This window comes from Triturus cristatus, chromosome 4_1 (genome assembly GCF_964204655.1).
Source record: "Triturus cristatus chromosome 4_1, aTriCri1.1, whole genome shotgun sequence".
NCBI lineage: Eukaryota > Metazoa > Chordata > Amphibia > Caudata > Salamandridae > Triturus > Triturus cristatus.
Window position 1 is genome coordinate 1,216,395,634 of NC_140585.1, and position 27,021 is coordinate 1,216,422,654.

General features: G+C 47.5%; 1 protein-coding gene across 9 annotated transcripts in view; it reads left to right on the forward strand.

Moving 5' to 3' along the window:
* The window catches only part of B4GALNT1 (beta-1,4-N-acetyl-galactosaminyltransferase 1), a 693,972-nt gene that overhangs the window by 275,636 nt on the left and 391,315 nt on the right, over positions 1 to 27,021 (forward strand). For 3 of the 9 annotated variants that reach the window (XM_085654574.1, XM_085654575.1, XM_085654576.1), the window contains exon 2: positions 8,456 to 8,538. The exons of the other annotated variants lie outside the window; for them this stretch is intronic. The gene's annotated coding sequence lies outside the window, so the exon portion shown is untranslated. The remainder of the gene's footprint in view (positions 1 to 8,455; positions 8,539 to 27,021) is intronic. 9 annotated transcript variants of the gene reach the window in all.

Consider the following 27,021-nt stretch of genomic DNA (forward strand, 5'->3'; position numbering starts at 1 on the left):
AATCCTCGCCTCCGTTGTCCTTAATAGAATTGAAAATTCTTGTCGCGTATGTTCGCAAATTTTTTTATTCTATGTCAGGACCGGAGGCTCCGATTATGCTTGTTCAAAGCTGAGCCACCACTATTGACACCACATCCAAAATAGGCTTATAGTAAAATGTCTTAAACGTCGATTCTGCTGACCAATCAGCCGCATTTATTATATCAGCAGGACTTACTCCCAAGGAGAAAGATTTGGATGCCATCGCTCCCCGAACTGAATGGGCGCCAAATTTTGAGACATCAATGGCTGCTTCTTCCATGAGCCAACGCACCCACCTGGATAAGGTGGCCGAGGTCAGTGGTCGAAAAGGCTTTTGTAAAGCAATGAACAATTGACCATTCATATCAGATCTTAATTCAGCAGTACTTACCTCGTACGCTTTCCAACATTGAACCACACACAACTTAGAATTATCTGGAAACGCCGGATAGGATATTGATGTAGAATTACTTTTGGTCCGTCTGGATATAAATAAGGTTACTCCTTCAGGAGAAAACCGACATCCCGCGAGATCGAGGGTGCGGATATCTGAAACTCTCTTGCAGGAAACCAGACACAATAGTATGGCTAATTTTGCTGAAAGTTGCTTTCGAGATAGGTATTTATTGGCAGGCCAAGACTCTAAAAACCGTAAAACCACAGAAACGTCCCAAAGGACCGAGTACTTAGCGTGTGGAGGTTTCACCATCCTAATACCTCTAAGTAACTTGCATACTAAAGGATGCTCTCCAACCGATTTACCGTCTATTAGAACGTGTCCTGCCGAAATGGCGGATGGAAAATTGTTAATAGTTCTGTAAGCTAAACCAGATGCCGCCAGAGAGGTCAGAAAATTCACTACCATGAAGACAGTCGTTGCAGTGGGATCGGCGTTCCCTTGAGAACACCAGCTACACCATCTGTTCCATGCGGATGACTATCGTTTATGTGTGTTGGACGATCATGCCTCCCAGCGATCACTGAAACTCGCGAAGCCACCAGAGGAAGCTGTCCTGACTTTATTAATGAATGAGGAACCTTCTGAGGATCTAACAATAGATTCCATCTCTGTGGAAGAAGAAAAGGTATCGCACAGGACAGAACCGTCGGGAACCAGGCGTGAGCCCTCCACAACGGGGTGATAAGCACTAACTCTGCTTGTTGACGCTTGGTTTGGGCCAAAACCCTGGGAATCAACATGAATGGCGGAAACGCGTAATTCAGAGTCTGTGGCCAAATCTGAAGAAATGCGTCTGAGGCGATCGCCTCCGGGTCGGGATGCCAACTGTATAACTCCGGTAATTGCCGGTTGAGGTGAGAGGCAAAAAGGTCTAGATGACAAGGGCCCCATACAAGATTCAGAGCACGAAAGACTCGAGGATGGAGCCTCCAGTCGCTGAAGTCCTGAAGGTAGCGGGAGTGCCAATCGGCCACTTCGTTGTTTCTTCCTGGGAGGTATACCGCCACCACTGAGATTCTGTGAAGTAGGCAATAATGCCAAAAATCTTTGGCAATTTCTGCCAGAATCCTGGATTTCGTTCCTCCCAGCTTGTTGACATAGTGAACCGCCGAGATATTGTCCATTCGTAAGAGGATGCAACAATCTGTCCTCTGGGGCAAAAGACTGCGGATCGCAAAAGAGCCTGCTAGCAGCTCCAAGCAGTTGATGTGCAAGGAGAGCTCCTGATGCGACCATCGACCCCCAGTAGATATCGAGCCGCAAAGCGCTCCCCGGCCCCAGCGACTGGCGTCCGATTCGATCACAATCTCGGGACTAGACCCAAATATGGCTCTGCTGTTCCATGACTCCATGTGCTTGAGCCACCATAGCATCTCCCACCTCGCCTCTTCGGAGAGAGGAACCTTTTCTGCATAACCGAGGCCTTTGTGGAGATGTTGGATCTTTAGACGCTGGAGCGCCCGATAGTGAAGAGGGCCTGGGAAAATGGCTTGTATCGAGGAGGCCAATAGCCCCACAATCCGTGCCACTGACCTCAACGACACAACTTGCTTGTTCAATATAACCCGCAACTCTTTCTTGATGGTTCTGATTTTCTGCGATGGAAGCAACAGCTGGCAGCTCAGCGAATCAATCTGATATCCCAGAAATTCTATTGATTGCGTGGGAGACAAGATAGATTTCTGAGTATTCACCACAAAGCCCAAGCTCTGAAGAAGAGATATGACCATTCCAGATGAGTGACTACCAGCCGAGGACAACTCGCCATGATAATTATGTCGTCTAAGTAGACGATCAGCCGTACTCCGCGCGTTCTCAAGGATTCCACTAACGGGCGGAGAAGCTTTGTGAAGCACCATGGTGCTGAAGCTAGCCCGAAGGGAAGGACCTTGTACTCGTAGCACATGCCTTGCCAGACAAATTGGAGGAACTGACGATGAGGGGTGTAAATAAGGACGGATAAGTACGCGTCTTTGAGATCCAGACGCACCATCCAATCCCCTTCCTGCAGCAAATCTTGTAAAAGATGGATGCCCTCCATCTTGAAGGGGCGATATACTATCCAACCCTTTTCCATTTAGGACTAAGCTGGACCCGCCCCCTTTTTTCTCGACCAGACACACATTGCTGCCAAAACCCAGCGGATGGAGATGGGTAGGAGCAACGGCTCCTTTCTGCACCAGAGAATTGATCTCGTCGGTGATAAAATTCAGATCGCGTTGGGAAAAATGTATCAGAGGGGGAGAGGGGCACTGAATAGGGGTGCCGTACATCTACAGCTTGTAGCCCTGAACGGTCTCCATTGCTGTTGAATCTACCCCTGCGGAACCTATTCCTCGTGAGTTTGGAGGAGAATTAGGAGGGGTTGGTGTCCTGATAGCCTCCCTGCTGCTGTTGATATTGGCCTCTTGGGGCGCCTTGGTGTCTTCGGCCAAATGACCGCCCTCTATTTCGTCCGGCCCTATTGAAAACTGGACGGAAGGCCCGCTTCAATGACTCTTGTGCCTTCACAAGACCACTGAAGGTCACCACAAATTTCGTAAGTTCCTTCAGGAACGGTTGACCAAAGAGGAGGCCCTGAGCGATGGGTCCTGCTTCCGAAGTGAACAATTCCGCGAGTTTGGGGTCTAGCTTGAGAAGGATGGATCAGCGTCTTTCGCTAGACATGGCACAATTTGCGTAGCCTAACTGGCATACGGCACGTTGTGCCCATCCAATAAGGTCATCCGGATTGATGGATGCCCCGGTTTGCTTGGCCCTGTATCCTATTTCGAGAATCTTAGTGATGGGGCCCGACAAGTCCAACAGCTTGTCTTGGCAGGACCGCCAAGAACGGTCAATGGCTTTTTTCGAATCTTTTGAGTATTTCTTTAAATAAGTTAGCATGGTGGGGTCCACCTCAGGGGTATCAGCCACCTTCGCCGCCAGATCCGGTCGAGGACATTCGGTCCGCAGCTGAGCCCTGACGTCCTTGTCGTAGGGTCGACGGAGGTGCGCTTGCACATAGTCTGCCACCTCTTGCGCCGGGAGCCATGCCGTCGAATTGGGGTGGATAATATCCGCCGGTTCAAAATTTAGGTCCTTGGGTTGAGAGGGGACCTCCAGATGGTGTTCCTTCTTCTTTTTCTTGGCTGGCTGGGCCGCTTCCTGGTCATCAGATTCCTGGTCTGGGGTTGTATCGCCAGGCTCATCATCGGGAGAGTCAAAGGGATAGGCCTGAGTGGCTGAATCCTGATCTTTAGCCCAGGAATCCGTGAGCTTAGCAAAATCAGCCTTATGCGGGTTTGCGTCGCGCGCAGCGCTAGACTTAGGATGGCTAGGCACAGCGGGACTCCAACCCTGCTGCAGCGCATATTTGTTGAGATGCCTCTTCAAGGGGGCAATAGCCCTGACCAGAGCTGTGTTAACTGATTTCTGGACCCCCCCATCTAGTGCGTCCACCAGGTCTTGTTCCAAAGAACCCCCAGGCTCAGCCTCATAACAGTACTCTTCGTCATACATGTACTCTGCCATAGCGGAGCACTAGTCAGCAAGCAAGCAACTGACAGTCTATGCAAAGGAGGGGTACTCCTCTAACCAAAGTCCAGGGTCTGGACAGTCACGGGGGAGAGGTGAACCCCAGGCAAGCCGATATCAACAAATACCTTTACCTTTAGATGTGGAGGGAGGGCTTGCCAACACACCTCTCTAGGCAAGGCCTATGCAAGTTTAGCGGCCCGCTGCGAGCGTGCAACAGCAGGTGTCCGTTGGGTGCTAAGAACGGGCACTTTTGCACTTCCAAGCCGAAGCTGAATTCAAATTGGGCACCTTTTTCCCGCCGCGCGATCTTCGTACCGCGATGCGGTGAAAATATGCCCCAAAATGGCCACCGCGCTTGCGCAGTTGCGGCCGCCCGTAGTGACAGAAAGAGGACTGCGCAAGCGAGCGACGCGCAGTCCTCACCCCCTGACTCCCGGCAGGGGAGGCCGAAGTGCTCCTAGTCGCAAGCGCTACAGCGAAAAACACACGGAGAGCAAGAAACACGATGGAAAACTGCCGCTGCGCTGAGTAACCAAATCTGCACAGGCAAAAACAGTCAGAAATACGTGAATAAGCACTAAGGCAGAGTCAGTAACAGCACCAGGACAATACCTACAACGCGTTACTTAACGCAAAGAAGCCAACACAGATAAAACTTGCGCACTCAAAGCATGCAAGTAATAAGGGTAGGAGGTACTTAACTGGCTGCGGAGCAGCAAAGAAAGAGGAAGTGGTTACCTCTGTTGAGACCTTTATATGATACACTCTATTGTTGTTGTATGCACTGAGTGCTCATGGGATTTGTAGTTTTTGTGAATAAAGTATTTTGATTGGCTGCTGAAATAAAAAAGCAAAGAAATGAGAAGCATAATCGAAGTCTCCGGTCCTGACATAGAATCAAGTGTTAGAGAACATGTCATGAAGTGGGATATATTAAACACAGATAAATAGGCAGTACAATAGTAGTATCGTCACGTATTCTACACAAATCTAGCATATTCACGACTGCATAGTATTGAATCCATGAGATAGGTTATAAAGAAACAAGCGGTGTAAATATAAAACATACGTTCTGTGGATGAAAATTTTTATCCCTAGTAATCCAACTACAGGACAGTTCCCAACATGAACAATCTCAATTGGTGCATTGCACAGATCCATAGATTTTACAACAGTGGGATATATTAACTCTAATTCAATAATACACCAGACCTCACCGTTCTGCAACCCTAAATTGCTCCCTCCACGCTTGGCAAGGGCCGTGTAAGACATCCGTGATGGAAGTGGGACCTTCAGGGAATGGGCATACATGGGGGGTATCAAGATAGTGTGGAAGCTAAGAAGGAGGGAGGTCATTCTACGCCTGTAAGCTGCTATGCCGTGGCCTCAGTCATATCATATAGAATAATCTATTGAGCCCATTGACTATATATATATGTATAAACTTATAAATATCTATAAGGCACCAACTGGATCCAGAAAATTTTTCTTCAGCAGTATTCCTCCAGGGCAGTGAGTTGGTGGCATATGGATTTATCTGCGACTCCGCCAATCTAGATGCGTTACATTGACATTTAGTAGGAACCAGCTGGTGTGCTGGTTTCAGTTCTCAGTATTTGTTAACTCACCATCGAGGAGTGCGGTGAGAAGCTGAGAGTTCATGAATGATAGTGACAATGTTTACATACCCTGAAATCTTATTAATAGCACAAACTCACTGAGGGGGAGATAGGGCAATGACAAATCTATTGAAACTAACATACCCACCAGAAATATTGTTACTGAAGATAAACAACTCTTTTTCTGATGGCTATGTCTTCTCACAGATTCCTCACCTTATGAATTAGTTCCTAAGCATAACCCTCTAGGAAGTGGTATATAAGCAAGGTCATGTAACACTGCCCTCGCAAAGTATCTATCAGTGCATGTTTGGGCTGTGAGGAAATAATATTTGACAAAAGTATGCAAGGATGACCATGTGGCCGCCCGCAGATGTCAACTACCAGGAGGTACCACTTTTGGTAGAACAGATGAGCAGGTACAAAGAACCACAAAATCCGGGTAGAGTACTGTGAATGGTGGTTGGTCTGAGAGGGTTGAAAGTTCTCCAACTCTATGGACAGAAGCAATCGCCACCAACAAGGAATTCTTTAGAATGAAAGTCAAAGCGGGCAACTGTGCATCAGCTCGAAAGAGGATGCCATGAGGAAAAGCAACAACATTATCAAATCCCACAGAGGAGCAATGAACATAGAGGAAGGAAACAAATACAATAAACATTTCAGAAAATGAGTCATTAGTGATGAATTAAACAGAGAAATTAGGTTAGGGAGAGAACTGTCATCGGTTAAGGAGGGAGCAAAGCTCCAGACCTGATGCTGTCACGTCCAGGATGAGCAGAGCTGTGGCGGAAGCTGCCTGACGTTGCTAGAGAGCTATTGTTTGGAAAAAAATTCCTAGATCCAGTCCAGAGCCTGAAAGATACTCCTAGGATGAATATTCTGTGGAAAGAATTATCATCAGAGAAAGCAGGACTGGGTAAGTTACTCATACCTGATATGGGTAAGCTTAGGACCACTGAACATCCTCCACTTTTTATCTAATAAACTGCGAAATCTGCGACTTACACAGCTCCGTGGCTCTTATATATGTTAAAGGTACATTAGAAGGGTCTTCTGTGAAATTCAGTTTTTTTTTTTTTTTTTGCAAAACCCTTGAGAAGCGCAGTATGGTGTCAAATCGTGCAACCTTCCTAATAATCTTCCTGTCAGTTTGCTGTCAGCTGATCCATAACGTACTGTTCCATGGTTCAGATTTCCTTCCTATTGACATAGTCGGACTGGCCAGCCGGGCAAAGTGGGCCAACCCCCAAGATGCTGTAGCCCCAGGAGGCCGGTTTTGACACTTGGAGGGCGTTTAAATTCCCAGTCCGGCCCAGCCTACTGAGTCTGTGTAGAAATCCACGGAGAACAGCCTCAGCTCACACAGATGGACTTCACTGCTCAGCTATCGGTTCACTAACGCCAGTGCACAATCCTTCGCGCTTAGACTTCTGTGCGATTAGCCTATAGAGTTATGGAAAACTGCAAATCAGTGCTCTACCCTGGAAGCTCTTGTGGCGGGATTTCGGCCTGCATTTTCCAGTTATCCTGTTAAAAAATCTTTGCTTCCCAATGTAGCCAAACGCGTTGAACATTGGAAACCCATTTAGATCATAGTGTACTCTAAACAAACAACTCACCTGTATGCAGCTTAATAGCAAAAATATTGTTCTATATAATATTTGTGACCATTTCCAGTACTGGACACAAGAAAATAACTGTGGGCTCTCTCAGGGCAACATTGTTAGGGCATTCCTTTAGAAATCGTGGCACAGCTCTGGTAGGCTCTCCTCGTACATTTTTTACTTGTCCTTCAGCTGCCCACACACATGCCTTGTATACGGTACTCACTGGCGACACAGCCAGGAGTTTTCTCCCAGCTAAGGCAAAACATACCTAAAACCAGGTGGAATTCAGGATTGCAAAAGACACACAATTGTTGGACGGAATGCAGAACAAATCAAAACATTCACCCCAGTCAAGAGATCTGGGTTAAATCCGTCATTCTTTTGCTCACCATGCCACCCCAGTTTAGACCTGGCAATATGCAAATCAGTCTTGACCCTGTGCCTCATGGAACAGTCCAGCCTGAACTTCCAAGCAAAGTCCTCCCTGGACCAGAAACAAGCATCCTGGGACCGGTTTGAGGTTTTCACCCCTCATCAGCCTGGACAGCTTGATTCCAGTGGCACAGTGATCCCAGGATGGAATTCAGGAATGCAGCAAAGACTTGGCTCTTCCAAGCTGATTCCACTGTGACTGGACAGTGCCATGTGACATTATGAGGAAAAAATGGTAACACAGAACTCGAGATGAAAAGCAGTTGAAACTGGAAAAATCACTCTAATTATGGTTCGGCACAAGCACATGCATAGCTATCTCTCCCGCTGGCTTTTCTACTCCAGACGTATGCGCTGTGGCACACTGGCAGCTCCTGGTCTACACTCGTGGCACAAACCACTTGCTACATAGGCCAGATTACATTGAATGCGTGTGCATCCTTTTTTACACCCATTCTCTTCACTTTAGTCCATGGCTGTGCCAGAAGAATGCAAACAGAGCACAGCTCTTGTCCTCGCGCACAACACTCAAATACTACTTAAAAAGGTCAACACTCATGGACACACACACGTGCTCCCTTGAAAGCACTGAGGGGGTACCCATCCGCAAATGTTCTTCAGTGCCTCGTCAGAGTATGAAGCTGTGTGTGTGTGTGGGTGTGTTTGTGTGTGTATATAACAACAAATAATAAAAAAATGTCATGTAGGGGTGAGTCCAAAGTCAGCATCAGAGTACGAAGGGTCTGACAGCACATCAATTAACTGGAGTACATCGATTATTTTCCCACATTTAGGGAGGGGTCATCCTGCTTGTGGACACATGATATCAGCTGCAGCAGATACTTCCAGGCACACTCTCAGTGGTACATAAACCCAGGTAAGTGGCCATTGTGGTTCTAGCCTAGATCTCTACTGGAAGTCCAGGTCTGTACATTCCCATCAGTTATCCGCAGTATAATGGGTTCTAATCGGGTCTAAAAGAGCCGGCGCCCTAGGCCGTGCAAGAGCTATGTATGGAAAGAACTATAAATGTCAATGCAAAAGCAAGACCCAGTGTTTCCAGGACTTGGGAGGGCAGGAGCAGGTGTACCATTGCATGGTAAGTCTATGCAGGATTTATTCCTTGATAACATCTCTTCATAAAGTGAAAATTGTTTGTGCAGAATCCTGTTTTGAGTGTTGTGTCAATATTTACAATGCACATATTTAGTTTGGAGTGGCATGCCAATGGATAGAATGCACACCTGCATATTTCCTTGTAACCTTGAAAAGTTATGATTTTTTTTAGGTAAATATCCCCTTGATGCCCGAACATTCCCCAAACTTCTTCATTCCAGAAAGTGCGCCATCGTCTATATAGACTAGTCAACGCTACATTAAATCATAGATAAATAAATACACTCACGTTGAATGCTTGAAATGGAAAAATATAAGTGCAGGTGCTCTGTACCGGAGTACCTGCTTGTTTCTGAGAAGTGCCGGTACTTTCCAATTAAAAGTAAAGCATTTCTCTTGAGAAGTGCCGGTACTCTCCCTCTCAAAATAAACAAGCATTGGCATAGCCAATAGGTCTTGCTTTTGGGACCTTATAAGTATTTAGTTATGCAGCACAATATCCTTGGTGCAACAACAACTGTTGCATGGCTAAACACTGATAAGGTCCCAAAGGCGAGACCTATTGGCTATGCCAATGCTTGTCCTTCCTTGTTAGCTGGCTGACACTAACAGGCGGCTGAGGGTGCTAATTCCGAAGGGGCTAACACAACCCGCGCTAGGGTCCTACCTGGCACGTGCCCCACACTGCTGAGAGCCAAGCCACAGAGATGCTTATCTGCTGATGACACTGTGAGGAGTGCTACCTCGGAGGAAATGAAGAGCAGCGTCCCTTCATCGCAGGAAGTGATGTCACATCATTTATATATTCCCGCCTTTAATGGGACCGATACTATTTTATTGTCATAGCTGAGGTGCCAACGCTGCTATGTATATTGCATATCCATGGAGTTATGATATAAAAATAAAATTCCGAATTTTGTCTATCTATTTATTTGCAGTTGCAACACAGTGGATGATATAGAAGTTACAAAAGCCTACATTATAGAGGAGTACACGATAAAAGAGAGAATGGAAGTAGCGTGATAGTGAAAGAAGGTTCGGAATGGAGGCGGGAGAGAGACACAAGGAAGGCTGGACAGGATGGGGGCACTCACTACAGGTCTGCGAGTAGTAGATCAGAGAACGAGGGTAGGAAGGCAGGGAAAAAGGAACCCAGGAAGGTGCAAGAAAGAAAGCTCAAGATGAGAGAACGAGGGAAAAAATGTGCTAAAGGAGAGATGGGGGGGGCGTGAAAATGAGAGAGAACGACCAGGCGAACCAAGGCACGAGAGAAGAGGAAGGAAATCCGGAGAGGAACGTGGGTAAGTAAGTAGAGGCAAGGGGAACATAAAGGGGGGGAGGCAAGAGGTACGGAATGAGCAGAATGGCTAGGAAGGAAGGCAAGAAAGAAAGAAAGCAAAGAGGAGAGGAGAGAGTGTGGGAAAGAATGAAAGCAGACCAGGAGGATGAGGAAAGGACAGAACACGTGGCAAGGAAGAGTAACGGAAGACAAAAGAGGTAAAGCAAGGTAAGAAGGCAGGAGCAGAGGAATAAGCAACACAGGAACACAAGGGGAATCTGAATGAATTTAGGAATACTGCTGAGGGAGATAAAGGGGAAAATGCAGGAGAAGAAAGTAATGCAAGAGAAGAAAAATAGCAAAGGAGTAGAAGTAAAACCAATGAAGTAGTTGGAAGAAGGAAAAAGCAGAAAGGAAGGATGCAATATACAGAATCAATGAATGAATGTATAGCTACCTACATAATGGCGGGGTCAATGCATTCAACTCAAATACATTACAACTCAAAACAAGCATTAGCCGCGAGCGCGAGAACAAGCATCGCTGCACCGGCGCTTTACTTTGAACATTAAAAGTAATGCGCGGGTGCCGCGATTATAGCAAAAGTAAAGAAATAGATGATTTTTCTATTTCTTTACTTTTGCGAAAGTGAAAGTCATCACGGTTCTAATGACCCGTGAAAAGACTGCTGGCGGCCGGCGTTGCGCATGCACGCTCGCGTGAACGCGAGCGCTAGGCCAGCCAGCAGCACTTTGAAAACTCATCTACAAAATGTCTCAAGCGGTATGGAATGAGCAGAATGGCTAGGATGGAAGGCAAGAAAGAAAGAAAGCAAAGAGGAGAGAGGGTGGGAAAGAATGAAAGCAGACCAGGAGGATGAGGAAAGGACCGAACACGTGGCAAGGAAGAGTAACGGAAGACAAAAGAGGTAAAGCAAGGTAAGAAGGCAGGAGCAGAGGAATAAGCAACACAGGAACACAAGAGGAATCTGAATGAATTTAGGAATACTGCTGAGGGAGAAAAAGGGGAAAATGCAGGAGAAGAAAGTAATGCAAGAGAAGAAAAATAGCAAAAGAGTAGAAGTAAAACCAATGAAGTAGAAGGAAGAAGGAATAAGCAGAACTGAAGGAAGGATGCAATATACAGAATCAATGAATGAATATATAGCTACCTACTTAATGGCGGGGTCGATGCATTCAACTCAAATATATTACAATTCAAAACAAGCATTAGCCGCGGGCGCGCGAGAACAAGCATCGCGGCGCTGGCGCTTTACTTTGAACATTAAAAGTAAAGCGCGGGTGCCGAAATTATAGCAAAAGTAAAGAAATAGATGTTTTTTTCTATTTCTTTATTTTTGCGAAAGTGAAAGTTTCACGGTTCTAATGACCCGTGAAAAGACTGCTGGCGGCCGGTTGCGCGCATGCACGCTCACGTGAACGCAAGCGCTAGGCCAGCCAGCAGCACTTTGAAAACTCATCTACAAAATGTCTCTCCGAGCAGCGCATGCGTGCAGACTCAACGAGACCTAAAAAGTGCTGGTGCGCCGTACCGGACAGTACCGGCCCATTTAAAGCACTGCTCACGTCTTATAAGAGCTTCACAGGTGAACGGTAAAGCCCTCCGGGTACACCTCGCCTGACACCGAAGCTCAATAAAGAGGACACCTTTAGCCAACCATCACACCGCACAGTGTAAACATAAATAATCTAAAGGATGGACCAGAAACACGTCCTGATATGATGATCCAGTCTGCTAGGATACACAGAAACACGTGCACTCAAATACCAGACAAGCCACAGCGCAGCAAGGCCCTGCAGGCGGCAGCTAGGCGCGTATGATAGTATATGATACAACATGGTCTCAGGACGTAGGCGCACTGCGCTGGCACAAGTATTCGGTGGCCTCTAGCTGAGGGATACAAAGAGACTACGTTGAGAGGCACTGAGGGACTGGGCAGTTTACCAGCTGTGCAAGTGCTTGTGAGAGTGAGGAAGTGCTGGGGCACTCAGTCACCTATCACCAGGTCACAAGTCCTAAAAAAAGAAGTGGGGGGACTAACCTAGTTAGCCAGTATGCAAGTGACATCACGGCGCGCAACATCATGGCACGCGACATCACCGCGCACATCACCGCGCACGACATCACGGCGAGCAACATCATAAAAAGTGGCATCACAAGCCACGACTTTACAGGAAGTGGCATCACAAGAAGTGACATCAGTTCTAAAGCCCTCATATATATGTTTAGCAGGTCTATCATGTATACGTTTGAGCGCATTGCGAAGATAATAGCACAGTGAGCTATGGAAGATGATATATGACTGCTATGCCTTGCAATCCCCCAGTTTTATGTAACACATCCTGTACATTCTTTTACAAACTAATATGTATTGTACATGTAATATGCACGTGTTGATGTAAAGCGCTCTGACATCCTGCATTGGGATGAGTAGGACTATACAAGAAAAAATAGTGGTACTTAAATTATTTCAACGCCTCCTCAGGTGTAGTAAGCTCTATACAAATGCAATTTGCTGTGTGTAAATATTGGGAAAGACCAACACATCTGACATTCTTACAGTGCATGCGTATCTCCTAAACAGGGACTGAACAAAGTGAAAATAAAGTGAAAAGCTGCCTTATTTAAGTATGTGTGAAGCGCTGACATTTGTTTCCCCTCCGCTTCATTTGCTTCTAGGTGGGAGGCTGACTGCTCCCTGCCAAGAGACTCACAAAAGGAGGCCTGATGACCCCTCAAATTCGGCCTTTGTTATGGGCCCAGCAGGAGTCTGAACCGGGACGGGTTCAGCAAATTATTCATGGGACCCAACTTCTTGGCAGGGTGGACGGCGTTCACTCTGTAAAAATAGTAGGTGGACGCCGTCCACCCGCGTGTACCCCCGACTCGTGCCCTGCCTATCACTCATTCCTGCCGCCGGGGCGTTTTCTGATTATTATGGATTTGCTGTATTTGCCACATAATGTGCAGATTTTAATACATAAAAAATGGTTCTAGCTCACTCGGTCTAACGGTTATGAAAAACGTGGCGACACGTACTCCTGCTCAGTGGAATACCCTTCCCAAATGTTGACTGGTTACATATCAGTTGTTTTTCTCTGTATTTGGTTGTTAAACTGGTACTAATGATGTGAACTGTTTACCCAGACAGGTTGCCTAGTATAAAAAATGACAAAGTACTGAACCAATATTATCTCAAAACGTGCCGCATTGTGACGCATAATTTGCCTTTTTATTCCCACATAATTTAGTCAATTTGCAAAATGTGGTCCTATCCGGCGCATAACTCCAGTGCCTGTAACTGTCTGTGTTACAAGTGACTGACTCCACGTGGACCAAACAACCCTCCCCTCCCCAACCTCATGGTAATGATCACTAATTGTCTCCCACTTAATGGTTGTCTCAGGAGAGTGGGCAAAAACTGAATGAGTGTGAAATCTGGATGTCTTTTGCACTCCCCACACAGGTTTGCCAGTGCTGTAGCTCAGTAGGATCATCACTCAATCAGCAACCTACCTATATGTTACAGGTCCCAATTACAGTAGCAGTCACTAAGTGTTAGTTTCATTAGTGCAAGGTCGATAACTTATTGCCATTGAATTGGGTATTAATAACGCCTATTCTCTAAGAACTAGGCAACAATCTACTGTGTGGCGTGAGCTGCAGTCATTTTAAAAATACCCCGATGGATAGTGCGCCGCGCTGTCACTGGTGAGCAGTATTAGATCCCGGCACGAGGCGGCTGGTGAGGGGCGCACACTCATGGGCAGTCAGTGTGAGAAGCTGGCAGCCTGGCAGGTTGTTCCTGGCGGCCAGTCTGAGAAACCTGCACTGGGGGTCCTTTTCGTTTTGCAGTGTAGAGAACTGTCACCAGTAGGCACTGCGAGAGCTGACACTATGGCATTTCCGTAGTAGTGTGACCCCACCAGGGTCGGCATAAAATATCTCTCACGGGTGGGCGCGCAGTGGGCGTAGACTGGCACTGCTGGCAGGCATTAATGCGACCCGGAAGCTGACCCTCTGGTTCTCTCAACCCGCCACCGGCAGGCCCACACCCTGAAGTCACCCCAGGCCCCGAACACGTGACCTGGATCACAGTGCGCAGTCGCAAGAGCGCGCCCATTTTATTTCTCTGCCCTTCCTTGACATTAAACGCAATTCAGGCCTGCCCTGGAGGGTCGTGGGAGAAGCTCGACGAAAACGTGCGTCGAACACTCACGCCAGCCGTGCTCTGTGACACAGATAGTCAAGCGACAGAGGCCTTCTCGCCCGGGGAGTATTTCCAGAAATCGTGCCGTCAGCGAAAGATAAAGCCGATAAGCTGCCCTCTCAGTACCTTACGACGAAGGTGTTGCACGCGACATAACAGGTGTAGCCGAGTATAATAGATCTCTATGACTGCACACACACATACACACACACGCACCTATAGGTAGATAGATCTAAACACCCTTTAGATTACAAAACAACCAAGTAAGCGAAGGGCCGGGTTCCGGGGGTGTTCATTTCATCATTATGCCGACGACAACAGTTGTGTATCACAATATCATCACAGTAATGCAACGCAAAGGAAACACGACCGCTGTGCGCAGATAGGGTTGCAATGTGTACAGGCACGAGACAATCAGAAAGACATGTTATGAAGATTTAAGCTCGAATTATTCACCACCTTCTAGATTGACTGGAGTATTCTCTTCACCTGAAGCAAGGAGTGGTGTCAGCGGGGAGAGTGGGTGGGTGGGTGGTGTAAAGTAAAGGATCCCTGAAGCTGGTTTAAACTCTACTTGTATTGTTTAATACTGGGATAGCACCACTATCGGTAGACACGCGAAGAAGTGCTCTTTTGAGACAAGTAAAATAATGTTGACTCCTAAACACTGTTGGAGGGTAATTCAACCAGCCACGCTTCGTCCACCAACTAAATACGATTGCCATTATATGGACAGAGCAAAATATATATTTTTTGTGGAATATTTCTTTATTGACTTTTTGATAAACGTACAGTATTCCGTTCATAGTGGGAGCATTCAATAACATATAGCATCGGCACAGTGTATATGGTATAGCGGCAGTAACATGAATGCAAGTGTCGTACAGGACACAATGTTTCGCGACACATTTGTCCGCGCAAACATTTTAGGAGCAAAAGTTGCCATCACTGCAATGCATATCAAAAATATCTCAAACATCATCTAAAGAAAGGTGAGAACCATGGTCTTCTTATTTCCTTTATGTTACAAATGGGTTGATAAGCATGTACGGGGGGACAGTGTGATGAAAGAACGCGGGTGCGCTTCTAAACTACGGCGGTGCCTTAGGTGGGAGGTGGCGTTGTTGGTGGGTGGAGGATGAGGAGGATGGCAGGGAAACAAGTTGGCTACCTGTGACCAGAGGTAGTTGTCATCACTACCCACAGGGAGGTCAACTGCAGAACTGGAAATCATGGTGGAGCATCTGTTAGTTTGGCCTCAATTGCAGTGAGGTATGCTTTCCATTCAGAAGGATTGGGTGTGATCGGGTGGCATGGTATAGTCCATGGGAGATCTCAAGTTCGGCTATGAGGGTATAACAAGAAAAGGAGAGGCAATATGATCAGAAACAAACAAGTAAAAAAAACGTATCAATCCATAGTTCCAAATCTGAACCGGAAATTCTTTTGTTCCAAATTCTTCCACAGCCTACACATTTCGCCCTACAACCAGGGCTTCTTCAGGGCTGCAATCATATATAAAAACATATATGTACTCATTTGGAACAATGTCAATATATAAACACATGAAAAGAAAACAGTTTGCATAAGGCGACAGAACAATAAAAAAATACATTATACAAGGTTATTTGGGATCATATTGTCTCTCATTTTCTTGTTATATTTATGTTTTATGATCGTGTAGCAGCTGGTCATTTGAGATGGGCAATATTCAAGCTTGTGACCTAGTGGTAACATTACTGGGTGGTGCAGTAAGTTGTGCCTTGCTGCCATTCTTTGCTCTTCGGCTATGAGGGCTCTGCGTAAGTAACTGAGCATTAATTGAATGGGATGTGCTAAGTGTGACTTCCAGCTCATAGCTAGCCTCCACTTAGCTAACACCAGAGCCAAGTCCAATAATTTATTTTGGGTCTTGCATGTTGCCATATGTAGATTGATCCCAACAAGCAGTATGGGCCATCCAGCTTTACCGCGCTGCCCGCGGCCTCTGTCAGTGTATCTGCTATTGCTGTCCAGTATGTCGCTAAATGCGCGCATGACCATAACATATGTGTATTGCATTTGCCATTTTACACATTACACGTGCTAAACTGCATATTGACCTCGATTCCATGTGATGCTCTGGTCTTCCATTTTGTTGTACTGCATTTCCATTTTGTGCTGCTCTGACCTGTAGTTACACTTCAGCAGTAACAAACATGTTTTTCACGTAAACCAGTACGAGCTGGTGCAAGACATACCTCGTGAGGTTATTTTGTGCCTTGAGCCTGTTATTGTGCATTCTATGCTTATCTCTAGGACATAGGGAGGATGCGCTGTGCAAGGCTCTGTAAGGTCGGAGATAGGGAAAGGAATGTCTTTTGCCTCGGCGCACCCAAGCAGAATCTGGCCAGGTCTGTATGGGTGGGTCTGACGCAGAGATGCGGCCAGCACCCATGATGGATGGATGGGCGAGAACGCCTGCTAGAGGGTTCTCGAACGTGTTGATTTAACTATAAAAAGCGGTGTCCGTGAGGTGGAGCTCAGGAACTCAGTCTTGGAGTGGACGCACTCGCGGGACGACTTTGGTGCCCGGAGAGATTACTTCCTGTGCCCCAGTCTCTACAGGGTTCCCGACTTGGTGTTTTTCGGTGCTTGGCCAGGGATGTTGAAGACTCCGGTGCAGATGCATCTGGTGAGGTGTTTTGTACATTAACTGTTTATATATGTATCTATATTCAAGATCTCATATCTGTATATATATAGTGTGGTGTATTCATTGTTTCACTTGGTGCCTAAGAACTTACTAGCTTCAGTGACTTATTGCCCTTGTCTACGATACTAATAAAGCTCATTTTACCTCCAGAGGAGTGTTGGAGTTTCTGTGTAAGTAAGTGGTGTGCGTAAGTTTAGATTACGCAAGTGGGCAAGGCAATACAATATGTGCGAAGGTGGCCTCGGTGTCGTGACAGCGAGAGAAGTGTCCAGGGAAACTGGGGTGCATCCGGGCGATCCTTTGGGACGTGAGGTATGTGTGGTGGAGTCAATTAAATTGTATGTACTTAAGCCTGGCGTTCACTGAGATACTTTTGGGATTCCCAGACATTGCACCCATTGTTTGTTGATTAATGTTGTTGATACTTCACCCATCCAGTAAGCCCTGAGCACTGTGAGAGGGACCGCCCTGTCTCGGCGTATGAAATTATGGAGCATTGTAATGGCGTGTCGGGCAGTACCATGCACAAAAAGCATTTGTAGTAGTCTCGATGTCTCATGCTCATCATGTGCCCTGCCCCATACTGTGCATAGTTGGTGTGTGAGAGATGCATACAAGAGAAAGGACCCTAGGGTGATCTCGTAGTCATCCACCAAGTTGTCGAATGTGTAGAGAATCGAGTCGGAAAAACAGGCCTTCCCATTTGGTGACACCTGCTGTGGCCCAGTCTGTCACTTCCGGTCTAAGGCCCTGTGCTGTACAGCTGGGCATCGCCCAAAGAGGTAGTTTGGGGGCGTAAGGGGGGAAGGGGCATTTCCTAGGCAGGTAAGAGGTCCAACAAGAACATGCCGTAGACATAGGGACGTTACCTGGCCTCTGCGGAATTGTAGTCTCCGAGCCCAGCAACCATTCTAGCACAGTAGTTGGGCGTAGTCCAGTTGTCCAGTATCCCAGCTCCATTACGTTATGGCCAGCGAGCCAGCACATTGGCCATTGTAGCTGCGTAATAGAATTCGTAATTTGGGGCTCCCAATCCACCTTCAGACACTGGGGCATTCAATTTTTAGAGAGAGATCCTCTTTCTGCTCTTAGCCCATATCAGGTCTATCAGTAGCGACTTAAGATACCGGAAGACTTTCTGGGGCACTAAGAGGGGGAGAGCAGCAAAAAAGTACAATAGTCTGGGAAGTATCAACATTTTGAAATAGCGATACGACCCATGGGTGTTAATGGTAACTCCGTCCAGAACGGTAGAGCAGACCGAACTCTAGCTATTGCCTTGCCCAAATTTCCATCTAGTAAGTCCGTGGAGGAATGGCATATTGTGACACCCAAATATTTGAAAGAGTTGCAGGACCAGGGGAACAGCGCATGTGGAAGTGTTCTTCTCTGGAGTTAAGGAGGTCATAGGGAATAGGAAGGAATTGTTCCAGTTCACTTTCAAGCCTGAAAAAAGCCCGAACCGCTCCAGCAGCACTATCTGTTCTGGTAGGATCGTCGAGTCTCTACGCAAGTATATCAGTGCGTCGTCGGCATAGAGTGTGACTACTTACCATTAATTATATGCCGTTATTCCCCAGTCCGCGTTCCGTTGTGGGAGCGGGCAAGCAAGTGGTTCCATTACCAGCGCAAAAATAATAGGTGACAAGGGGCATCCTTCTCGGGTGACCCGTTCAATGGCAAACAAATCTGAAATTATGTATCTGGTCTTCACTCGTGCCGTTGGTGAATTATATAACAAAGAGATCCACTTTCAAAATTGGGGGCCTATCCCAAAGCCAGTGACCACTGCCTGTTGGTAGCTCCAGCCCAAGGTGTCGAAAGCCTTCTGGATGTCGAGTGAGGAGTGTACGCCCTTTGTACACACCCAATCCATCAACATGAAGAGTCTGCGCAGGTTGTGGAAGGTGTTTCTGCCAGGTATGAAGCTGTTATGGTCATGGTGCACTAGAATTTGGGTTACCACGATCAGTCTGTTAGCCAGAACTCTACCAAGGATCTTATAATCAGAGTTCAGGAGGACAATGGGCGATACGACCCGAGAACCAGTTGACACCCTGCCTAGCTTGGACAGGACCACCAACACTGCCTCGCGGAGAGAGGAGGGCAATATGCCTTGTCCGAATGCATCAATATACACACAGTGTAGATGTGGAGCCAATTGCATTCAGAAAGTTGCGTAAAACTCCAGGGGCCAACCTTCTGCCCCAGGAGTTTTACCTCTCACCATCGGCTGGATGGCGTCTGCTATCTCAGCTTCGTTGATAGGGGACTCTAGCTCCACAAACTGCGGGGGCGGGACATGGGGAGGGTGATGGCCTCCAGAAAAAATTCTAACTCGGTTGGGTCACACTCTTGGGGGGCTCTGTACAGAGAGGCAAACTACGAGTAGAAGGTGGTGTTAATATCATCCTGTGTGTTGATAATGCATCCCACATCATTCATAATAGCCGTGATTGGATTCTTAGGTGAGCCCAATCGTAGCAGCCACGCCAGCAACTTACCAGATTTGTCGCCCTCCGGGTGCTGTCTGGCCATGTATTCCCTGTAATTAAGGGCACCTAGTCGTTCCAGCGTTGTCTTATACGTTAACCTAACATGGGCCAACAAGGCTGCAGCTGGTGGTGTAGTGGGAGACACCTGCTCATACCTGTGTATTTCAGATTCCAAATAGGCAAGCTCCTTGCAGAGAGTCAATCGGGTGCCCTCTACGGCTTTAATTATATCTCTACGGAGTACGACCTTAAATGCGTCCAACTCTACTCCAACTCCGGATGCGATACCCCCATTTTCTTGGAAATAAGAAGTAATGTTGTCTGAAAGGAAGGAGCAGAGTGGGGTGTTGCAGAGCACCTCCAAGGGCAGTCGCCATGTTGCAAAGTTAGGTTTACATTTTTCCTAGGACAACCGCAGCGCTCAGTGGTCTGATAGGGTGCTTCCAATATATTTAGCATGGAACACCCTAGCAATTGCATCATGTGACCAGTATATCAAGTTAATTCTGGTGTGTAGGTCATACAACCCGGAGTAGTATGAATAATCCCTAGTGTCTGGATCCAGGCCTCACCAAGCGTCTTGTATCTGGAGATGGGTAGACCAGGTCTGTAAATAGTGTGTGAGCGCAATTGATTGGGCACCCAGGGCAGGAGGGGGTCGAGAGCGGTCCTTTTCTAAGTCAGGAGTGCAATTAAAATCTCTACCCCAGTAGACACGGCCAGCGTGTTCCGTAGTAACGCCGGGGTCTGGGAATGAAGGAAAGCGGCCTGGTTAGAATAGGGGGCATACAGCGACACCAGTGATATCGGGAGACTGTCCAACAGCCCCTCTAGTTTTGCAAAGCGGCTCTCAGTGTCAACACAGGTGTGCAGGACCTCTAATGGTGTCCCAGGAGCCACCCTGACCAATGCTTCTTTGTTACAGCTAAAATATGTGGTCCCTACGAGCATCCCGTCCAAAGCCTGCGCATTGTATCTAGTGTTTGTGAGGTAAGATGAGTTTCCTGCAAGAGTGCTATATGAATCTTGCGCCTGCAAAGATACTGGTACACGCGGTTGCGCTTGATGTAACCTGCAAGGGTCTGACGTTCCAAGATATTAACAGCACTTTCCATTGCCCCTTGCTCTTTGGTGGGTCCCCGTGGCCGGCGCCAGGAGCATGTCTTGCGCTGTCTCTGTGCTTGCCATGGAGGAGAAGAGCCAGATTTGTCCCCATGTGTGGGAGCAAGTCCCTTTTCCTCTACAATCTTCGCCTGGAGTCACACAGAAGGTGGTGGAGCCCTCATGCTGCACCCAGAGAGTGGCGGGAAACTGTAGGGCGTAATTTATGTTGAGATCACGTAGGCATTTCATCCTGAGGAAGGAAGATCTGCGTCTCTAGACCTCCAGGGTGTACATCGGGTAAATATGCACCGGGGTATTCTTGACAGTCCACGGACCCCTTGCTCTTGTCACCTGCAGTATGTGATCCCTGTAGTTGAATAAGCACGCCACTACCGGACGCGTTGGGGCACCCAGGCTGTCTCCCTGGGACCCTGTGAGCCCTTTCCAATGAGAAGGTGGATTGCTTGCCCTGCAAAATCATGTTGAAAAACCAGTTCTCCAAGGAGAGTTTCATGTTTGGGCCTTCCGCCTGCTCAGGAAGGCCCACTATGCACATGTTTTTTCACCTTGATCTCCCTTCCTGGTCATCAGTTCAAATCAAATCAAGTTCAACCTCTTAAGTATTGCACCTCCTCCTGCTTGGCACGGAGGCTTTTGTTGGGGTCTAATACCATGGATCTCAGGGTAGCCAGTGTGGATTCAGAGTTTGCAACCCAGTACTTCAGTTTCTTATGGTCCTCCCGGAGGAGGCCCACATCAATATGTCGGGAGTCTAGCTTTAGCTCTAGAGTGGATTTGATGTCCAGGACAGCCGAAAGAAGCTTGTAGAATCAGCGGGAGTGGTCAGACAGTGTGACCGCCAGCGTTTTGTCCACGGGATCACCAACCATCAGGCATTCGTCAGTCCCTTGTGCGCCGTTGGCCTGCACCGGGGCACTTTCCGATTTGGTCTTCACCATCTTAGAGGAGGTGGCGTGAAGGAGGTGGCATGATCGGATATAGCAGTGTCCATATAGTGGTTGGCAGGGATTGTAAAAGGAGAACTATAACAGGTTCAGTTAGCATTATAAGAAGTGTAAAGTAAAGTGGCAGGTAGGGCAAACCTGGTGCCTGCAACGATCGCTGAGGTTTTCCATGTGCGTCTCCACATTTCCCGGGGCACCTGCCTTATAGATTGTGTTCTGCTGTAAGGTGCTGCAGTGTGGCACTCCGATTCCAGGGGTAGGAGGTGCATAAAAGAAAAAAACAAGGACAGGTTGACCATTTGGGGCGTGCACTAAGGAGTAGAGATGGTCTCCATGAACAGGCCCACACAGGGAATAGTGCAGCAGCTACAGGTGGGAGGAGTTAGGCAGCAGACCCCCCCCAGTTCCGGCACAGATTATTTTGATGGTGCTGTGCACATTATTGTTCTAGCCTAAACTCAATTGGCTTTCAATGTATGCCGAAATCACCCTCAGCTTAAGTAAACGCCGGTTCAGCTCCTCTGCCCGCAGCGGTTCCGGGCCTGTGAGCTATGACGCAGCACCAGCTCCGGGGCTCCCTGCGGGGTAGTTCTGCCGCACAAGCTTTGCAGTCGGCTAGAGCCGGGAAGAAGAAAGGGCTCCTTAGTCCCTTTGGAGGTGCATGGTGGTCAAGGGCTTTGGGGGCAATCTGGCACGTTCTAAGGCCCGGGGCCAACAGTGCCAGGCCATGACAGCCACGGGACGGGCGCAGGCTGTTGCATCGTTGATTCGGTGCAGCGGGGGCCCGCAGAACTGGGAAGGGGGCCTCCCGTCCGGTCCGGAAGGTACCTGTTGAAGTGCCCATTTCGGTTGACGCGGGCCGGGCCGGTCACTGGCTCCGAGACCCCGGCGCGGCAACCTGTAATACATTTCTGGATGCGGTGTGGTTCGCAGCCGGGCAACCCCAAGTAGGTGAGTTTGCAGAGTTGATATAGGCGGCCTGGAAGCTCGCACCGTCGAGTCTTCGCTCCCCGGAACACTCGTGCGGGGGTTCATCTTCTGAGGAAGGGGATAAAACGGAGAGCTGACGAAGTAGCAGGATTTTTGACAGGCCTAGCACACAGCTCTTTATAACGTGTCCGTCTCGGCCGCCATCATGGCCGCGCCTCCGACAAAGCAAAATCATTTTTACAGTAAACCTGTAAACGCCAGGGATTCACGGATTTTAGGGATAATTTTTCAAAAGAGCTAGACTATGTAACATCATACTGGACAATTTTACACAAGCTGCCAGTTTGTTCGTTTATAAAACACTATATTGCAGCCAAAGACTCCTAAATATTGACAGCTACATTTTGCTGCACTTAATCTACGATTTATAAATAAATACAAATGCGACAATCTCACAGAAATCATTGAAAACTAATTTGGACAGAACTTTTACATAAAAATAAAGAATTTGTTTACTATGATTTATACAATGGAAATCCAACATTTGTGTTTTGTGAATGGCTTAAAACTGTACTATTCACACAAGATATCTTTATCAAGTAGAACACCTGTTAGGTTTGTTTCTTCATCAAATAGTCCTTGTCTTTAGGTAGACTCCAGCATAAGTTGGACTTGGTCATCAGGGTGGACCCAGCAAATAGGGAAAACCTTGTCACGAGCGGAGATACTGTTATCATGTATGGCTTTTTTCTATATTGATCTCATTTTCAAGTGGTCCCTTGTCATCATGTAGACATTGGCATCTGGTAGACCATCAGGTAGTCTATCCCTAATGATAGACTTCATCATGTCACAAGGAATCCTTCTCTTCATCAGAGAGACCTCATAATTATGGGATCCATACTATCTGTACAGGGCGGGTAATGCTGTTTTTGAATCAATTTGTTTGGTCCGCAACCTTAGAATAACTTAACAGTTCTGCTCAAAACCTCCAGAAAACTAATTTTGGCATACCAAGGTTGGATGAAAAATGCCAAATTCAGTTTTTCAATTAGAATCCCTGTAGGAGTCAGTTGTTTGCTTGTTAAAGGAAGGGTGACATTTTGTTCAACAGCATTCATGTTAATTAATGTCCTTGTCATATATCGTTATCTGTGTGGCATTTATTTGAAACAAAAGGACGGGCATTGATGCTCTATAAAAGAAAAGGAAATCCTCTTGTAATTAAATAGATATGTATGTTTGTAATGTATGTAATACAAACCTAGCAATAACGTGCCTGAAAGAAGTGAGAACTCTACGGGAGTAAGCATCAATATATGGGTACCCTCTGATTGTTTTGCTTGCAGTAATGGTTTTTCAGTTCAGGAGCATAACATAGTACTCCTGTTGTCTCATCATGCACTGGCTGGATTCCCTGATTCCCTCGCCCTTGATGCAGCTGCATGTCATATGTGCTCCATCAGACACCTTTGTATTGGCTGCTAGGGACAGTGGAGGGCCATAGGTGATTGTTAATAAGTGGTGAGGCTGGACTTCAGTGTTATATGGGTAACGGGAGCCAGTGGTGTTTTCAGAGAGATGGTGTGATCCTGTGTCGCACAGACTTTTGGTGAGGTAGGCAACTGCATGGATTATTTGTTTTTTGCAATACTGGTCGTGAACCTGTGGTTGCCATTAATGCAAAAGGCTAGTGACTTGGCTCTTTCAAAGAGTTGAAAAGTGAAGCCACCAAGACTTATATGAAGAGCCAGCTTTGTACCTATTTTTGTTTGGAGTTACTGACTTTGACCACTATTTAAGATAAAGTTGTGTTTCAATCATATATTGGTGGACTGTGACCCGGATGGCCAGCAGAAGTCCTAGAGACTCCATTTACAGATTCAAGGAGGATGCAGAAAGGACTGATAACTGGGGACTGTTGCATAAGATAGGTGAGATTGCATCTGGTGAAACTCACCTTCACCAGTAGGGCTCTGTTCTCCAGGTGCAACTTCAACACTTGGAGGGTGATGCAGTTGAATACCATTTATGATGTGAGGGTGCTGAGTACACATTTGGTGGTAAGTGGTGTTGAAGGCTACAGAAATGAGTCAAGCACGGTGAAGAAGCCGGTGGTACAGTTAACCACTGCTTCGCCACCTGCAAACCCAGCTATTCCTTCATTTAGTTTCACAGAAGAGCAATGATCTAATTCTATTTATATGAGCTGGAACGATGGAGCACCCGGTCCAAACAGAATTCCGCAAGCACTGTATAAGCCAAACCCAGCTTTTTCAGCGTGCAATCTGTCAATAGTTTTCAACAGTGCTCTTCAATTAGAGACGATCCTGGATTCGTGGAAAGGATTCATCATTAACCCCATTTTTAAAGGGGGCAATCCCCACCACCCGGATACTACCATCTTATAACATTATTAGACTCCAAGCTTAAACTCTTCGCAGGTCTTCTCCCAACTGATCCACACGTCTGGGTGGAAGAAAAATAAATTGTTCCCCCTAATAAAACTAGGTTTGTACAAGGAGCAGGGACAGCAACTAACCTCTTATCATTATTATCATTATTGCTCATTACAGACAAACAGAAGCTGAATAAGCAAACAATTCATCTTTGCTACGTAGATTTTAAATCTGCATTTGATTGTGTGCAACGTAATCTCCTCTGGCCTAAACTGACCCACCGGCCGCCTTCGACACGGTCTGCCATCGCACTCTAAAAACACGCCTCCAAGAAGCCGGTATCCAAGAGAAGGCCCTCGACTGGACCACATCCTTCCTCTCCGGCAGATCCCAGAGCGTCCGCCTCCCACCCTTCTGATCCAAAGCCACCAACATCATCTGTGGCGTCCCCCAGGGCTCATCCCTCAGCCCAACGCTGTTCAACATCTACATGGCCCCCCTCGCACAAGTGGCCCGCCACCACAACCTCAACATCATCTCCTACGCAGACGACACTCAGCTCATCCTCTCCCTCACCAAGAACCCACGCACCGCCAAAACCAACATCCACGACGGAATGAAGGCCACCGCCGACTGGATGAGGAGCAGCCGGCTGAAAATGAACTCGGACAAGACGGAGGTCCTCATCCTCGGACCCAACCCCTCGGCCTGGGACGACTCCTGGTGGCCGACCACTCTCGGGACAGAACCGACATCCAGTGACCACGCACGCAATCTAGGATTCATCCTCGACTCCTCCCTCTCCATGTCCAAACAGGTCAACGCCGTCTCCTCCTCCTGCTACAACACCCTCCGCACGCTTCGCAGGATCTACAAGTGTATCCCGACCGAAACAAGAACGGTGACACAGGCCCTCGTCAGCAGCAGGCTGGACTACGGCAACGCACTCTACGCCGGAATCCCAGCCAAACACCTACGACGACTACAGCGCATCCAAAATGCCTCCGCCCGACTGATCGTCAACGGCCCCCGCCGCAGCCACATCACCCCCCACCTGACAAACCTACACTGGCTCCCCGTCGACAAGAGGATCACCTTCAAACTCCTCGCCCACGCACACAAAGCACTCCACAACACCGGACCAGCCTACCTGAACAGCAGACACACCCCCACCCGCCAGCTACGCTCCACCAGCTTCGCACTCGCCGCCATCCCCCGCATCCAACGAACAACCTCCGGCGGCAGATCCTTCTCCTACCTCGCCGCCAAGACCTGGAACACCCTACCTACCCACCTGCGGCAGACCGAAGACCTACTCACCTTCAGAAGACTCCTCAAGACCTGGCTCTTCGAGCAGTAGCGAAACTCCCCCCCCCCCTCTCAGCGCCTTGAGACCCTCACTCCTGAAAGCAATACAGTTGCTGTATTCTGGCACCTGGGCAAGAGGTAGACAGGAAAATTGCACCACCCAGGGGCCTAAAACAAGAATGTGTGTTGGCACCGTACCCATTTAATCTCTTCCTGGCTCATTTGCCTGCAGCCTTGAATGAAGTAAATTCCCCCCCCCCTCCCCCCACCCCCCCAACTAGGAGACTTGCACATCTCAAAACTCGGCCTGCAACGACATATCGACAAGTTATCCGATTATTCATCTGCCAACGGTATGTCAATAAATAGGGAAAAAACAAGGTGATGGTAGTGAGCAATAGAAAGTGGAAAACTCACAACTGGTAGCTATAAGGTCGTCAACTGGAGTTACCTTGGGGTGTTATTTGACGACAAGGCCTCCTTCCTCCTACACAAAAAGATAATCAGAGGAAGGGCAACAACTTACTCCTTGCATTCTGCATCTTGCGGAAATCCTTAGGAGGCCCAAATTACCTGCCCCTGCTAAAGGTAATAGCAGCACAACTTCCACTGTGTATGTCCTATGGATGCGAGGCCCTACGAGGCAGAAATGTGGCTACTTTAAATACGATCATTACAAAAATATTTGGATCACTCTTCCGACTTCAGCGCAATGCCTCACCGGCTGAGATAAGACTAGAGTTTGGAAGAGAATTAAGTCACTGTCAGATAACTAACTATGCCAGGCTCTCTGGAACAAAGTACAAACAATAATAATGTGCCTTGCTGGTAGTACTTA